Below are 16,143 nucleotides of genomic sequence, written 5' to 3'. Positions count from 1 at the left end.
GCATCTAACCCCAAATCTCACTTGGCTAGAAGTATCAATCTTACCTATTGAAACTGTTATGCCAGCAGTTCAGAAATTGGCTGGAATTTCACCTCTCCTAATAGTAGTAAGCCAAGGCTGACTTAATGAGCAGCACCATGGAAAATCCACCACCCCAGCACCTCTCTCCACAGGCCCTTAAAATGAACTCTAACCTCTTGAGGTGAAGCATATTTCAAAACTAGGTTGTCATCCTTAAAAAATTTGCAGCCCGTTGAGGAGAAGGCTGTGTAATGATTTTAGATGGTATCCATTAGAAATACTGGGTCGCCTTCAGCGGCGGGGGGGGCCTTCCCTGGAACTGTAAAGGGAAGCTAACGTAAAGCTTAGCATGCCCTGCACCCCAAGGACCTCCGCTTGGGAATCCTCCATTGTTTTCTAATTTGTAAACTTATGCAATGTTAGGATAGGTTATAGAGGCACAGGGTCTGAGTTGGAGGATCTAGTGCTGTGCAGACTTTGAAACAGCATACTTGGTGGTATAGCCAAGCTAGAGAATTACCAGAATGCTGACAAGGTCTCAACTGTGTCTCTTATGAGGAGTAGTTGAAGGAATTAGGTTCACTGCAGAGAAGCCTTTGGATGTAGGAAGAGGCACTCAGGGGTGATGATAATTGTCTTAAAATTTTTGAAAGACTGTGGGTATGTAAGAAGAGTGAGGTTGGTTACACGTGCCTCCAAAGGCTGAAGAAAGACCGATGGGCAGAAATTACAGTTGGGCAGCTTTCAGCTTAATTTCCTACAAAGAGGTTTATGCTGATAGAGACCATTGTGTTTACCAGGACACATGGCGATTCAGGCTTTTACTCAAACCCTAGTCTAGCTGCTCGGTGTGCTCACTTGTGAGGAAAGGGTTTTGTGTGTGTACAAGGCAATGCCATTGGCCTGTATACCATCTTTCCTACTGGAGAACTATTAACTTTTTCTTTTTTGGGGGGGTGGGGGATTTCATTTTATTTCATATTTTTAAAAACTGAGGTGTAATTGACACAACATTATATTAGTTTCAGGTGTACAACACAGTGATTCAATTGTATATATTGTGAAATGATCACAGTATGCTATTCAGTTTTGCATTGATGACAGGCAAATGGCTTTTCATGAGAATTTTGTCTGACTTTAGGCATATGAACTCTGGAGGATAGGGAAGCTTGTAAAGTCATATTCCTTCTAGACCAGGCAAGTAACAAAAGTGTGAAGTGAGCCAGGTGTGAAACAGAAAGGCTAGGATAAAGCCTGCCGTAAACCAGAGAATATATGCCCCGTAGAAAAGCAGCAGCTCTTCTTCCAGTGGAGAGTTGTTCTGCAGGAGTGCTAGATTTTTTTAAGAGAAGCCAGAAATCCCAAGTGGATGTGTGTGTGTGTGTGTGTGTGTGTGTGTGTGTGTGTGTGTGAATATTAAAGTGTTAGCCAATCAGAACACCTCTTCAAGCCATATTCAACCAGTTGGCCAGTCATCTTCCACTACAGGGGACAGCCTTCAGAACACTTGAGAATCTGGCATACACATTTGGAGCTCATTAGGCTCCAAATGAGCATAAAACAAAGAACAAGCTGATAGCTACCAATCTCAAACGTCTGGAAAAGTTCCATCTTGTGTTATGACTTACATTTTCTGTAATGGCTATCCTTGAGTGGGGATTGTCCCACCACCTTTGGGATAGTGTACAATTTAACTTCCCAGGACTGTCAGAGAACTGAATGAAAATATATCACACGACCCACCCCCCCACCACCAAGACACGTTCTGCAACAATGTAGAACTGGTGAGACTGGTTATTGTTCCTCCCCCTCTCCCCTCACACCAGTTTTTCACTGTGTGTCTCCAATCTGCCTTCATGGCTCAGCTCACTAACTGGGCTGCTGCTTGAGTCCATCTTCTTACAGGTAGACCAGTAGTTCTCAGCTGCATGTTGGCATCATCCGATATGATAGGCAAAATAATGGTCCCCAAAGATGTCCACATCCCAGTCCCAGGAACCTGTGAATATGTTACATTACATGGCAGAGGGGAATTAAGGTAGCAGAAGGAGTTGAGGTTGCTAACCAGCTGACTCTGATATGGAGATTATCCTAGAGTATCCAGGTGGGCCCAACATAATCACGAGAGTCTTTAAATGTGGAGAGAGAGGCAGAACAGCCAGTGTCAGAGTGATGTGATGAAGTTTCGACTAGCTTTGAAGATGGAAGGAACTCAGGCAGCCTCTAAAAGCTGTAAAGGTAAGAGAACCGTTTCTCCAATAGAGCCTCCAGTGAGAAATGCAAATCAGCCAATAACTTAATTTTAGCCCAGTGAAATTTCTGACTTCTGCACTATAGACATATATAATCAGTTTGTGTTTTTTGAGCCACTAAAATTGTGGTAAATTGTTACAGCAGCAATAGAAAACTAATATACAGGGGAAAGGTGTGTGATAAGAACTTTTAAAATCTCGTTTGGCAACTTTCAAATATGCAGTACAGTATTATTAACTACGAGTCACCATGTTGTACATTACATCCCCATGACCTGCTTTTTTTTTTTTTTTTTTTCGGTTGCGTTGGGTCTTCGTTGCTGTGCGCAGGCTTTCTGTAGTTGCTGCGAGCGGGAGCTATGATGCTTCGTTGTGGTGCGCGTGCTTCTCATCGCGGTGACTTCTCTTGTTGCGGAGCACGGGCTCTAGGCACGTGGGCTTCAGTAGTCGTGGCTCGCGGGCTCTAGAGCACAGGCTCAGTAGTTATGGTTCACAGGCTTAGGTGCTCTGCGGCATGTGGGATCTCCCCGGACCAGGCTTGACACGTCCCCTCCATTGGCAGGCGGATTCTTAACCACTACACCACAAAGTCCCCAAACCTGCTTATTTTTTAACTGGAAGTTTATATCTTTTGACCCCCATTTTACTATCACTGCCACCAACCCCCCTCTTCCCCCATCCCTCTGCCTTTGGCATCCACCAGTCTGCTCTCTGTATCTATGAGTTAGGTTTTCCCCTTTTTAGACTGCACATATAAATGAGATTATATGGTGTTTATCTTTCTTTGCCTGACTTTTAGCTTAGCGTAATGCCCTCAAGTTCCATCCTTGTTGTTGCAAATGGCACTACTTCATTCTTTTTTTTAAATGTCTGAATGATATTCCATTTTGTGTGTGTGTGTATGTATGTATCTCACATCTTCTTTATCCATTCATTCATTGATGAATACTTAGGTCGTTTCCATATGTTAGTTATTATAAATAACGCTGCAGTGGACGTGGTGGTGCATATATTTTTGAGTTAGTGTTTTCATTTTCTTCAGATAAGTACCCAGAAGTGGAATTGCTGAATTGTATGGTAGTTCTATTTTAATTTTTTTTGAGGAAGCTCCATACTGTTTTCCATAGTGGCTGCACCAATTCACATTCCCACCAACAGTGCACTACCTGGGAAATTTTAAAAAATACTTGAGCCTGGAAATTCCCTGGCAGTCCAGTGGTTAGGACTCGGTGCTTTGACTGCCATGGCCCAGGTTCAATCCCCAGTCAGGAAACTAAGATCCTGCAAGCTGTGCGTTGCGGCCAAACAAAACGAAACAAAAAAACAAAAAAACTTAGGCCTGGGCCTAAGTTAAATCAGAGATTCTGATTTAATTGGTCTGGGATTCAGCCTATGCCTCAGAATTTTAAAAAGCTTTCTAGGTAATAATGTTGTGCAGCCAAAGTTGAGGCCCACTGAGGGAGCGGTTCTATGGTAGCTGTGTTATTGTAACTGAAAGTGGGGTCTGGCTGCTCACCGCTCAAAAGCCAGTAAAGAGGCAAGGTTGGTGGAAAGGAAAGTTTGCTTTATTTTGGGTGCTGGCAACTGGGGGGCGGGGAGGCGGAGAGGGTGGACACCTGTCCAAAGGCCGACTCTCCCCCACTGACAATCAGTGGGCAAGGGCTTTTATAGACAGACGGAGGGAGCTACATGTAGACACAGCACAGTCAGCTCTGACAGTCATCTTGAAACTGGTCATCGGTAGTCTGGCCAGTGTCGTCTTGATTGTTTTAGGTACAGTTAATCTTCAGTTCCAGGGTCGGTTTGTTCCCATTTCCTTGAGGCCAATTCTCAGAATTGTGGCAGCTTATGTCTTGGCTAAAGTATGGTCCTCATGTAGTTAACTTCTTCTACCTAATGGGGGTTTCAGTATCTGCAAGACAGCTCACAGGATATGGCTCAGAATATCATCTATAGCCCTTGAGAAGGAGCTAAAGGCCCTTGACTTTACTTAATGACTAAACTATTATTACTTGGTCTCTTTTGACTGTTTTCCTTTGTTTCTGCATTTTCTCCCTTCTCTGATTGAACTTATTCTTTGGCTAAAGTTTTTCCACAGACCAAAGGTAGGCGAAGGACATGGTTTGTGTGTGGGGGGAACCATAGGGTCCTGCTCCGTTTCATTATGAGATGGGGCGAAGGAGCTGTTATTCCCATCAGTGAATATCAGTTTAGCTCTGAGATGCAAGCAGCAACAGTCACTTGATAATTGGAATATGCTCTCCCACCTTGTCTAGGAAAAACACACTGTGTTTGCCTTTACTCACAGAATACTCTGATATCAGATGTGTGGGTTCTTTTTCCTCCACCCTGAGCAATTCTCCACCTCTCTCTGGCACCAACTAGGGGTCATACAATTCAATTCAGATCTGACACTCTCTTCCTGGGGTTAGTGCAGACCACACAAGACTGCCCCCAAACCCTGCTTCGGACGCCAGTCTCCCCACTGCAAGTCCAGGTTGTTGCCCGTGCTTCTGACCAACTGGCTGTAAATCCAAGGTTCCCATGACCCTCTCCTCGGGTTTGATAATTTGTCAGAGTGACTCACAGAACTCGGGAGAACAGTTTACTTAGATTACCGGTTTATTATAAAAGGATACAACTCAGAACAGCCAGATAGAAGAAGTACATGGCAGGCTATGTGGGAAGGGGTGTGGAGCTTCCATGTCTTCTCTGGGCGTGCCACCCTCCTTGTACCTCCATGTGTTCACCCACCCGAAAGCTCTCAAAACCCTGTGCTCGTGGGAGCTTTATGGAGGCTTTATCATGTAGATATGATTGATGATTAACTCTCTGTCCAGCCCTTCCCCAGAGAATGGGGGGGTGGGTGGTGGGGATGAAAGCCCCTAGATTCTAATCATGGCTTTGTGAGCGACCCAGGTTCTTGGACTCTTTAATCAATAGAAATTGGTAAGAGGCCAGATGAGGAATTCAGGCAAGGCTTTATTGGGACTAGTGCTGCGGCATGAGGGAGCCAGAACAAATAACAGGTGCCCTTGCTCACTCCCCGTGGCGGGGCGCTGGGGCAAGTCGCTCCCTTAAAGGGGGTGAGGTTGGGGCAGATCCGTGGGTGGGGCCGTAGGGGCAGCTTAGGTGGTCTGCCCATCTCCTTGGTGGTGCTGTGTGCAGGCATCATGCGCAGTACCCTGCTTTTGCTCCTGGCACCTCAGAAGTGGCAGCTGGGTTTTGATCTTTTTGTATCTTGTTAATAATTTGCCCCAACTGCTCATGCAGGCAGTTACTTTTAGTCCCTTATGGTTTCTTTGTAGTCTGTTGCTTGAGGAGCTGTTTGTCCAGGTGCAAGCACTGCAGTGAAGGGTCCCAGGTCTCAGCCTGTCTCAGCTTGGTCTTTCTGATGGCCAGCTTTCATCCAGGAGCCTACCAAGAGTGACCACTTAGAACAAAAGATGTTTTGCAGGAGTTTTAGGAGCTCTATGTCAGGAACTGGGGTCAGAGACCTATACATACATAATCATTTCGCACACCTATGCGCTGCTGCACACGCCAGCCCCCTGCCCTTTAAGTGGATGGCAGCAGGATAGGGAGGTCAGCTTGTGGTATGGGGTGATCTCCTCCGTGGCGCACCGTGGACACACTCGCGCCATAACTGGGCCCTGGTGTGCATCCTAAGGACTGCTCAGTGAAGGCCAAATACTTCAGCAGAGTAAATCACAGGTAATCCACTTTCCCTCTTGTGGGTTGGCTTGCCATTTCATTTCTACAAATTTGTCAATAAGTAATGGTCAATAAGAAGCAGAATTCTTTTTTTTTTTTAAAATATTCAACAGGCATTTTTTTGAGAGTGTGTTATGTGCCACACACCATGCTTGTGTTGAGGATAGATGCAGGAAAGAGAGACAGTTCCTGCTGTTACAGGACTCACTGACAAACTGCAACACCTGGATGAGTTCTGGAACCACCGCCTCTCCCCCCATGTTAATTGTGAGGAAGGCACAGAAGATGGTCAGGTGTTTGCTAGGAGTCTTCTTAGATCCTGTTAGAACAGACACGAAAGGGTCAAGTCTCAATTAAAAATGGCTCCCTTAAAGTGACTCAAGGTGTGACGAACTGTTTTGTTTTTCTGGCTCAGGTCTGACCTGGTTCCTATGTTTCCCGGTAGATGGCACTAGAAAACACATTTAAGTGCTGGGGTTTCTACAAAATTTCCTTGGGAGAGGCAGAAAGAACTCTTTCAATGACTTGTTTCACCTGAACCATACTTCCTGCTTTTTTCTCTCATGTCTGAGGACAGACTCCTTTTTTCTCTCTCTTTACCCAATATCCTACCCCCTCTGCTCTTTCATCATCATTCTTTTGTCCTTCCCATGCATATAAAAAGAGTATGCTTTTTCTCCAATCAAACCTCTACAATGGCTTGCCTCACATCCCTGATTTTGGAAACACTGGCTGGAAGTAGAGCAATGGGATAATTCTAATAGAGCTTAAAGCTAGGAAGCGTATAAGAAAAATGTAACCACACGCATCTGGGCCTGAGTCAAATTTTCTGTCAGATGTAAGTCATTTCTATCATAGTAAATTAGAAGATAAGAGAAAGGTTGGTAAAAGTAAAATTTGATTGAAATAATGGATTTTGATATTTTTTCATGTAAGCCTGCCTGTAGTGCGTTGAACAGTGGCTCCCAAAAAGAAATATCCAAGTCTTAACCCCTGGAACCTACACATGTGATCTTATTCAGAAAAGGGTCTTTGCAGTTGTAATTAAGAATCTCGAGATGAAAAGAAAAAAAAAAAAAAAAAAGAATCTCGAGATGAGATTATTCTGGATTGGGGCAGTTCTAAATCCTATGACAAGGCCTTAGAATAGATGGGGAAACAGACTGAGACAGGGGAGACACACAGGGTAGAAGGCCATGTGAGGACCGAGGCAGATTGGAGAGATGTAACCACAAGCCAAGGGATGCCAAGGGTCACTAACAGCCACCAAAAGCAAGGAAAGAGGCATGAAACCATTCTCCCTCAGCCTCCAGAAGGAACCAACAATGCCGACACCTTGATTGAGGACGTCTGGCTCATAACTGCGAGAGGATGAATTTCTGTAGTTTAGCCACCTAGTTTGTGGTCATTTGTTTTGGCAGCCTGTCCACGCCACTCCACAGAATCAGAGGTTATATGGTCTCTGGGCAACGTGCTACCCACAGGTGTGTTTAATTTAGCCCTCACAGGACAGTTTATATAAAATCTGGATTTCTGGCTTCTTTGGAAAACTTAGAAGCTCTGGCACTGTCAGGCTCACATTTACACTTGGCTAGAACTGGTAAACATCTGTCCATTTTAGATCAATCATATTTGCTGCAGTCCCCACTGCTCCCTATATGCCTCCTTCATGCATTTGTTACACACCTGGTCCTGTAGGCATTTGAGGTTGTAGATTCTATATATGCATCAGGATTGGTAGGTTAAAAGACTCAATCCTCTCCTTTAGAATAAGAGGAAAGAAGCCCCTGATTTTGCAGTCAGTAGTTTTGGAGGGTTTTTATAAAGCAGAACAGTGTAAGAGGTAGTTCTGAAATCTGGTTGCTTAATAAAACTACCTGGAGACCATTTTCCATATACAGATTCTGGACCGTATCCCAGACCAACTGCATCAGAATCTTGGATATATGTATGGGGTGATAGAGGACAGGGGTAGAGACTAGGAATCTCCATTTTTAAAAGCTCCCAAGTGATTCTGATAATAAACAGGCCATAGAACAGCTGCTACAGGATATTATCTTCTAGAACTAAAACATGGAATGTGAATTTCTTATCCCAGTGGAGATCTTTGAAGCATGTTGTTTTTAAAAAGCCTTTTCTCAATAAAATTGGAATGATTTGCAATATTTTGCAGACCTAAGGGTTTGAATTTGTTAAATTCTTTGTATTTAAGTATCTACAAATGAAAAGTGGCCAAACAAGGTAGCTCCTTTTAATAAGAGCAGAGAAACAGACAGCTAATTAATATTATAGTGATATATTTTATCCAGGCAATATATTCATAAAACCTTTTTTCTCTCTGTTTTGGTCATCAGTGGGAACAAGCTCAGAAGATGCTCCATAGGGCTTGTTGACCTGCTGATGGGGCCTGCAGAGTACCATTTTCCAGGGATAGTACTGGTTAAGTTGAGACGTAATCTACAACTCTGAAACAGATATTTCCAGCTTCTCTTCTTTAATATAAGGCCCAGATCTCTACGAGGCTCCTGGGGTTGCTCGTAGACCATCTGAAGGAATGAATAAGGAAATACGAGGGTATTTAAAGGAAGTCGTTACCACAATTTTGATCAAGGAAGGTTACATCTGGCGATTCTGCAAAGCATTGCATACAAATTCAACTCACAAATATCTTATTAAATGATTCTTTTATTCGATAAACATTGAGTGCCTACTATGTGCCAGGCACTGTTCTATTGCCCTAGAAATACTGCAGTGAATAAAAATAAAAGTCCCTATTCTCATGAGCCTTATATTTGATGATGAAAACTAAAAAGAGAGCTTTGTTAATATGTGGCAGGTGCTTTTCATAGAAAGCATGTTTGTTATATGGATTATATTAATTTATTAATTTTAAAGGCACCTATGCCAAAATGTCCTGCCGAGAACCCAAGCTGACCTCTCCCTGAAAGATAATAGTTCACAGAAGCCACCAAGTGCAATTTTCAAGCTTAATTTCTCTCAGCAATGTTTTATAACTTTTAATCCACAATTATTGTACACCTTTGTCAGATATCTGTCTAAATACTTTATAATTTTAATGCTATTGTAAATTGATCCTGTGCAGAAATGGGGAGGATTCCTGTCTTTCTCCTGTTCTCAGCTGTATTTCTTCATCTTCTCAAACAATGCTGCTGGGGTCCAGGCCAGGCCTTTCAGGGGCTCATCAGCTTCTGCCTGGAATGCCCTCAGGTGGCACCAACTTCACCCTCACAGACCTACTCTCCCCTCACAAGCAAAGCAATGTCTGCAGCCTTGAGCTCCACACCTTTATCAGACATACTCAGGTCCCTCAGTATCCTCTTTATTGACGTTATTCCGGGACCTATACGAGACTGGGGAGCCAGAAGTCACCATGCAGGCACACAAGAACAGGAATAGAAACTTTGATCGTTTCCTTAATATCTTCCTCCTTTCAGCGTTTATCAAGCACTAGCCACACACCAAACACCGTGCTGGGGCAGTAGGGTACAAAAATCAAGGACTTCACATTTTGATAAGCTACCAAATTGGGTTAGATTGCCAAAGATGATGGCCCTGCGAGGTGAGGGCGGAGAGGAATGAAGGTAGGCTAGCCTTTCTCCCTTCCTGGCTCTCCAGGGGCGTTGCTGATACAGAGCTGCTAGCTTAGGAAGATTGAAAGCAAAGGTGACTGAGCAGTTTAGTTTTTCAGAAATTGTTTCTGCCCTTTTTCTGGTGAGAGAAGAGCTCCCCTAGCCAGGAATTGAGATCCTATTAGTTCATAGCTGTAAAACATAGTTGTTAACATAAAGAGAACTAACATTTACTTATGACTTACTATGTGTGGGGTACCATACAAATATTGTATAATTTTTAAGAAGTAGCTTTATTGAGGTATGATTGACAAACAACAAACTGCACATGTGTAACTTATCATACACTGATACGTTTTAAAATTTGTATATACCCATGAAACAATCAAGCCATCACCTTCAAAAACTTCCTTCTGTCTCTTTGTAATCCCTTGGCCCTATTTCTTCCCACCCCAAGTCTTATCTTCAAGCAACCAATGGTCTGTTTTCTGTCACTATAGGTTAGCTTACATTTTCTAGAATTTTATATTATCAGAGTCATACAGTATGTACTCTTTTTTGTTTGACTACTTTCACTCAGCATCCTTTGAGATTCATCATATTGTGTGTATCAATAGTTAATTCATTTTCATTACTGAAGGAGATTCCATTGTTTGGATATACCACAAGTTTATCCATTCATCTGTTGATTAATTTTTTTTGGGCTGTGCTGTGGGACCTGTGGGACCTTAGTTCCCCAACCAGGGATTGAACCCAGGTCCACGGCAGTGAAAGCACAGAGTCCTAACCACTGGACCGCCAGAGGATTCCCTGTTGATGAATCTTTAAGTCATTTACAGTTTTAGTGATTAAAAATAAAGCTGCTATGTTCAAGTTTTTTAACGGCTGTGTACTTTCATTTCTCTTAGGTAAATACCTAAGAGTGGAATGGCTGTGTCCTATGGTAGGTGTATATTTCACTTTTTAAGAAACTACTAAACTGTTTTCCAAACTGATTGTATCATCTTACATTTTTGCCAGCAGTGTATGAGCCTCCAATTTCTCCATGTTTTTGCTAACACTTAAGTCTGGCCAGTCTTTTTAATTTCAGACATTGTAATATGTGTGTAGTGGTAATAGCTAATGGTATTGAGCATCTTGTCATGTGTTTATTTGCCATGCATGTATCTTCTTTGGTGAAGTATCTTTGCAAATCCTTTGCCTGTTCAAAAAATTAAATAGTTTTCTTATTCAGTTTTGAGAGTTCTTTATATATTCTATACTTTGTGTTACTTGTGTCTTTTATCAGATAAGAGATTAGCAAATATTCTTTGTGCCTTATCTTTTCATTTTCTTAACAGTATCTTTTAAAAAGTAGACATTTTGATGAAGTCCAGTTTATCAATTCTTTTATGGATTGTGTTTTTGATCCATATCTAAAAAATCTTTGGCAGTTAGCCCAAGGTCACAAAGATTGTTTTCCCCTTTTCTTCTAGAGGTTTTATAGTTTTTGATTTTATATGTAGGTCTAGGGTTCATTTCAATTTAATTTGGTGTATGGTATGAAGTATAGATCAATTTGAAATATATATATATATATAAATATCCAATTACCAGCACCATTTGCTGAAAAGACTATCTTTTTCTCGCTAAATTGCCTTTGCACTTTTGTCAAAATCAATTGTTCAGATGTGTGTGGGTCTATTTCTGGACTCTGTTCCATTAAACTGTCCATCTTTATGCCAATATTAGTCTTGATGACTATAACTTTATAGTAAATCTTTTTTAACAATCGTTTGTTTATTTATCTTTGGCTGTGTTGGGTCTTCCATGCTGTGTGTGCGCTTTCTCTAGTTGCGGCGAGTGGGGGCTACTCCGTGTTGCGGTGTGCAGGCTTCTCATTGCAGTGACTTCTCTTGTTGCGGAGCACGGACTCTAGGCACATGGGCTTCAGTAATTGCAGCACGTGGGCTCACTAGTTGTGGCTCGAGGGCTCTAGAGCACAGGCTCAGTAGTTAAGGTGCACGGGTTTAGTTGCTCCGTGGCATGTGGGATCTTCCCAGACCAGGGCTTGAACCTGTGTCCCCTGCATTGGCAGGCAGATTCTTGACCACTGCACCACCAGGGAAGTCTAGTGCTATTGTAAATAGTGTTTCAAATTTTCAATTTCAGATTGTTTGTTGCCAGTATATGGAAATACAAGGCCAATATACAAAAAACGTATCCTGAAACTTTGCTAAACTCTTTTACTCTAGTATCAATAGCTTTTTTTGCCAGATTCCATAGGATTTTGTTCATAGATAGTCATGTCACCCTGGGTAAACAGCTTTATTTCTTCCTTTCCAATTTTAAATTTTTAAGTGTTTTTATTGCCTTATTGGACTGGCTAGACTCTCCATTACAATACTGAACAGAAAAGGTGAGAGCAGACATCCTTACCTTGTTCATACTTAGGGGAAAGCATTCTGTCTTTCACCATTATGTATGATGTTGGCTGTAAGTTTCTCATAGATACCCCTTATCAGGTTGAGGAATTTGCCTTCTACTCAAGTTTACTGAGATTTTTAAAAAAATCATAAATGGATGTTGGATTTTATCAAATACTTTTTCATGATTTCTTTTCCTTTCTGGTCTGTTAATATGGTGAATTATATTAGTTAATTAAAAAAAACAACCTTGCATTTCTGGGATAAAGCCCACTTTACTGTGATGGATTATCCTCTTAAAATATTGTTTGACTGGTTTTGCTAAAATTTTCTTAAGAATTTTTACATTGATGTTCGTGAAAAATGAGTTAATAATTTTCCTTTCTTGAAATGTCTTTGCTGGTTTTGGTTTCAGTGTAATGCTCATTTTGTAGAATGAATTAGGAAGTACTCCCCCCTTTCTAACTATCTGGAAGCATTTGTGCAGAACTGGAATTCTTTCTTCCTTTAGTATACCTCACTGGTGAATTCGTCTGGGTCTGGAATTTCCTCTGTGGAAGGGTTTTTAACTACAAATTAATTCCATTTTTTGGATAGATATAGGGATATTCAGGCTTCAAAAAAAGTTCTTGAGTGAGCTTTGGTAGTTTCTGTCTTTAAAGGAATTTCTCTCCCCTACTTTGGTGGCTCCAATTACATACATCTTAGGATTCTTGAGATTGTTCTACAGCTCAATGATGCTCTATTTATTTTTTTCATTCTTTCTGTTTTATTTTTGATAATTTCTATTATTAGGTCTTCAAATTCACTTATTTTTTTTCTGCCATGTTTAATCTGCCATTAATCCCATCCATTGTATTTTTTATCCCAGATCTGTGGTTTTCATCTCTCGAAGTTTGATTTGGGTCTTTTTATATCATACATATCTCAAACATATTTAATGTTCCTCTAAGTTCTTAAATGTGTGAAATGCAGTTATAATTGTTTTAATGTCCTTGTCTACTAATTGTATCAGCTGTCTTTTTTCGTGGTTGATTTTGGTTGACTTTTTTTCTCATTATGGGTTGTGTTGCTCTGCTTCTCTGAGTGCTTGTTAATATTTGATTGGATGCTGCACATTGTGAATTTTATGTTTTTAGAGTGCTGGGTATATATGTATACTTATATTCTTAAGCTTTGTTTCAGGACATAGTGAAGTTATGTGGGAACAATGTGATACTTTTGTCTTGCTTTTAAGCTTTGTTAATCAGAAACACAGAAGTGTTTAGTGTAAGGTTGATTTTTGCCTTACTTTGAGGCAAAATCCTTCTGAATACCCTAGCTAATGCCCCAGAAATCATGAAGTTTTCTACTCAGGATGAAAGAACTATTCCAGATCCTGTGTGTACTCTGGGTATTATTTTCCCTAATCTTTACAGTCCTTTACTGAATACTTGAAGGGACCCTCTGCCTTGCAAACTCTGGCCACTTGATCTCTCTGGAGTCTCATCTGTGTGTCTTCAGCTCAGAGTTGACCAGGCTTCATGTTGATTCCATGGCTTGGGAACTCTCCTATGGCAGTAAGCTGGCTCAGTCGTAGGGCTCACATCACTTATTTACCATCAGTCTCGAGCGGGTGAGCCGGCAGGCAGGTGGGCCCCAGCTGGAGCTGGAGTATTCCTTGGCAGGGACTTTGTCTTTTATTGCCTGATGTCCAATGTCTTGAAAATAGTTGTTTTCTATATTTTGTCTTGTATTTCAGTTGTTGAAAGTGGGAGGTAAAATTTGGTCCCTAATACTCCATTTTACCGGAAATGGAAATTACTTAATCCTAATAACTTCATTTTCCAATGAGTATTTTTTTATCCCTATTTTTCATGCAAGAAAATTTTGGTTCAGAGAGATTTCGTTCTAAGATAATTAAAGGTAAACCAAGGGCTTAAATCCAGGCGTTTCTTTCCAAAGTCTGAGTTCTTTTCACTGTGTTAGGCTCATGGTGTTGTCTGAATGGCAGTCAGGGCTTGGTTTTAGCTCAGTCTCTGACTTCAATGATATACACGATCTTAGTCAAGTCAAGCAAATTTCCTATGTCAGGGAACTCAAGGGAACCTTTCGATTGCTTTGTTCCAAGGCTACTCTTTAGGCCCTGACTGACTTTTCTTATAGGTCACATATTTTCAGCCTGGTTTTCTGTCCCTTTTAAAGCAATGACCCTACTTGTAAAGTTATTTTCCTTTAAAACTCCTTTCTCCCCCAAGTGCCTAGTGCAGAGTCTGGCACAAAAAAAGGTCCTCAATTAATGCTTATTGAGTGAGTAAATAAATGGGTGTATGCATGATTGACTGAGGAGAAGGGTACTGTCCCCTTCCTTGCCTTCTCCTAAAAACCACAGCAGGAGGGTCCCAGGCCCCTGCAATTCCTGGACACCAGTGGAATCACATTAGCATCAGCAATTCCCAGCATCTGGTTCCACTCGGTCAAGCAGGCCCTTTAGCTCTCTTGAAACTCTTCCCCCGCACCCGTAACAGTATTTCTGAATTTTTAAGAGTTCATGAAGGAATAACTACCAAGTATTTTGAACTGTTGGAGAAAAAAGGCACTAACTATAGTTACATAAACAGAAGGTGGTAATTTTTTTGTTCCATCAATTTAAAAACCAAAGTCTGAAATTCTGATGGTACCGGTTTCGGGCTGTAAATGTCACCTGTCAGCAAGAAAGTCATGAAATTCATAAAAGGGCACTTTTCTTAAGATCCCTCTGGCTTAAATAGCTCCTGCTGGCCAGGTGATGGGATGAGTCAAGGCCCCTTTCTGGCACACTTGGCCATTACCAGGAGCACTTGCCTCCTAGGAGGTCTTTTGCAGCCCAGTGGGCTATGGAACAAAGAGGGAGGGGCCGGAATAGAAAATTCTGCTCAACAACCCCACACGTGTCTTTGTCCTTCAGGCATGGTGACATCCCCATTTATTGTTTGATTCCACAAAATGGTTAGTCTCAGACGCTGGCTTTTAGGACCCTTGGGAATCCAGTTAAATTTAACCGCTGTTTATGGAGCATATGCTGTGTGCCCAGCTCGGTGCTCTTATCGAGGTGATCTTTAGCTTTCAGTTTGGCAGATATCTCACTCCTTAATCCTTCGCTCTGAAGAGAGAACACTGAGAAGTAACACACTGGGGCCTGGGAGGATCAGCTCTGCAAAAAGACTGGTAGCTCTGATAGATTAAGGGTCTCTGATAGTTATAGAAATGCCCAGAAAATTCTCTGCCCTTTCTGATCCCACCCCCCTACTTATTCCCATCCCCTGAAAGGCTTGAATATGCAGCGTTTAGAAATTAGTTCAGGTAAGTCCAATGAAATCAATTTGTGTTTTAACTGCTTATTAAAATTCATACTTAAAAGTGAATATTTTATATATGTTAGTCATATCTACATGTTTATCCATTTTGTCTTTATAAATACTTATTTGAGATAGGTGCTAGCATTTTCTCCATTTTCCTCAGATGTGGAAACTGAAAAGGGTTAAGGTATTTACCAAACAAGTTAGAAACTGAAATTTAATTAAAATTTGATCGGCTGATTCTAGTTCCAATGCTGTTCTCGCTATACCCCTTCCTCTCAGAGGGACCTCTTTATGGGCCAATAACATTTGTTTTAGATCTTGAATTTACCTGTTAGTGCTTTTTCTTCTACCTATGCTGCTCACTATTAATTTTAGTGTTAGATAAACCTTATTTTAAATCCTGGATTTATCACTTAAAAGATTTGTGACTTTGGGCAAACTACTTAACTTCTCTGACTCTCAGTTTCTTTAGGATAAAAGCACCTGCCTTTCAGGGTGGTTGTTTTGAATATTCTGAGAGATTATGTATATAAATGCCTGGCACACTAAATAACACTGGGAGTAACTATTACTAACCATACAGTTCTCATTTCTTTCACAATACATCCTCTCATTCCACTTGAAGCTTCATTCCATAAAATCTTCCCTTATTATTTCGGATCTCGTGAATCTATCTTTTCTAAGTTACTTCATTATTTACAACCTCTATTGTTCAATTTGGCAATTATTGTTTTATATTCTTTTTTTTTTTTTTTTTTTTTTTTTTTTTTTGCAGTATGCGGGCCTCTCACTGCTGTGGCCTCTCCCGTTGCGGAGCACAGGCTCCGGACACGCAGGCTCA

The 16,143-nt window shown here is 41.3% G+C and overlaps 1 long non-coding RNA gene across 1 annotated transcript in view; it reads right to left on the bottom strand.

Annotated features, from left to right (window-relative positions):
* Window positions 1–16,143, bottom strand: part of LOC125965642 (uncharacterized) — a 73,455-nt gene that overhangs the window by 57,014 nt on the left and 298 nt on the right. The gene's annotated exons all lie outside the window — the stretch shown is intronic.

This window comes from Orcinus orca, chromosome 1 (assembly GCF_937001465.1).
Source record: "Orcinus orca chromosome 1, mOrcOrc1.1, whole genome shotgun sequence".
Lineage (NCBI taxonomy): Eukaryota > Metazoa > Chordata > Mammalia > Artiodactyla > Delphinidae > Orcinus > Orcinus orca.
Note: the sequence above shows the minus strand (reverse complement) of the source record. Positions and strands in the feature narration are given on the sequence as shown.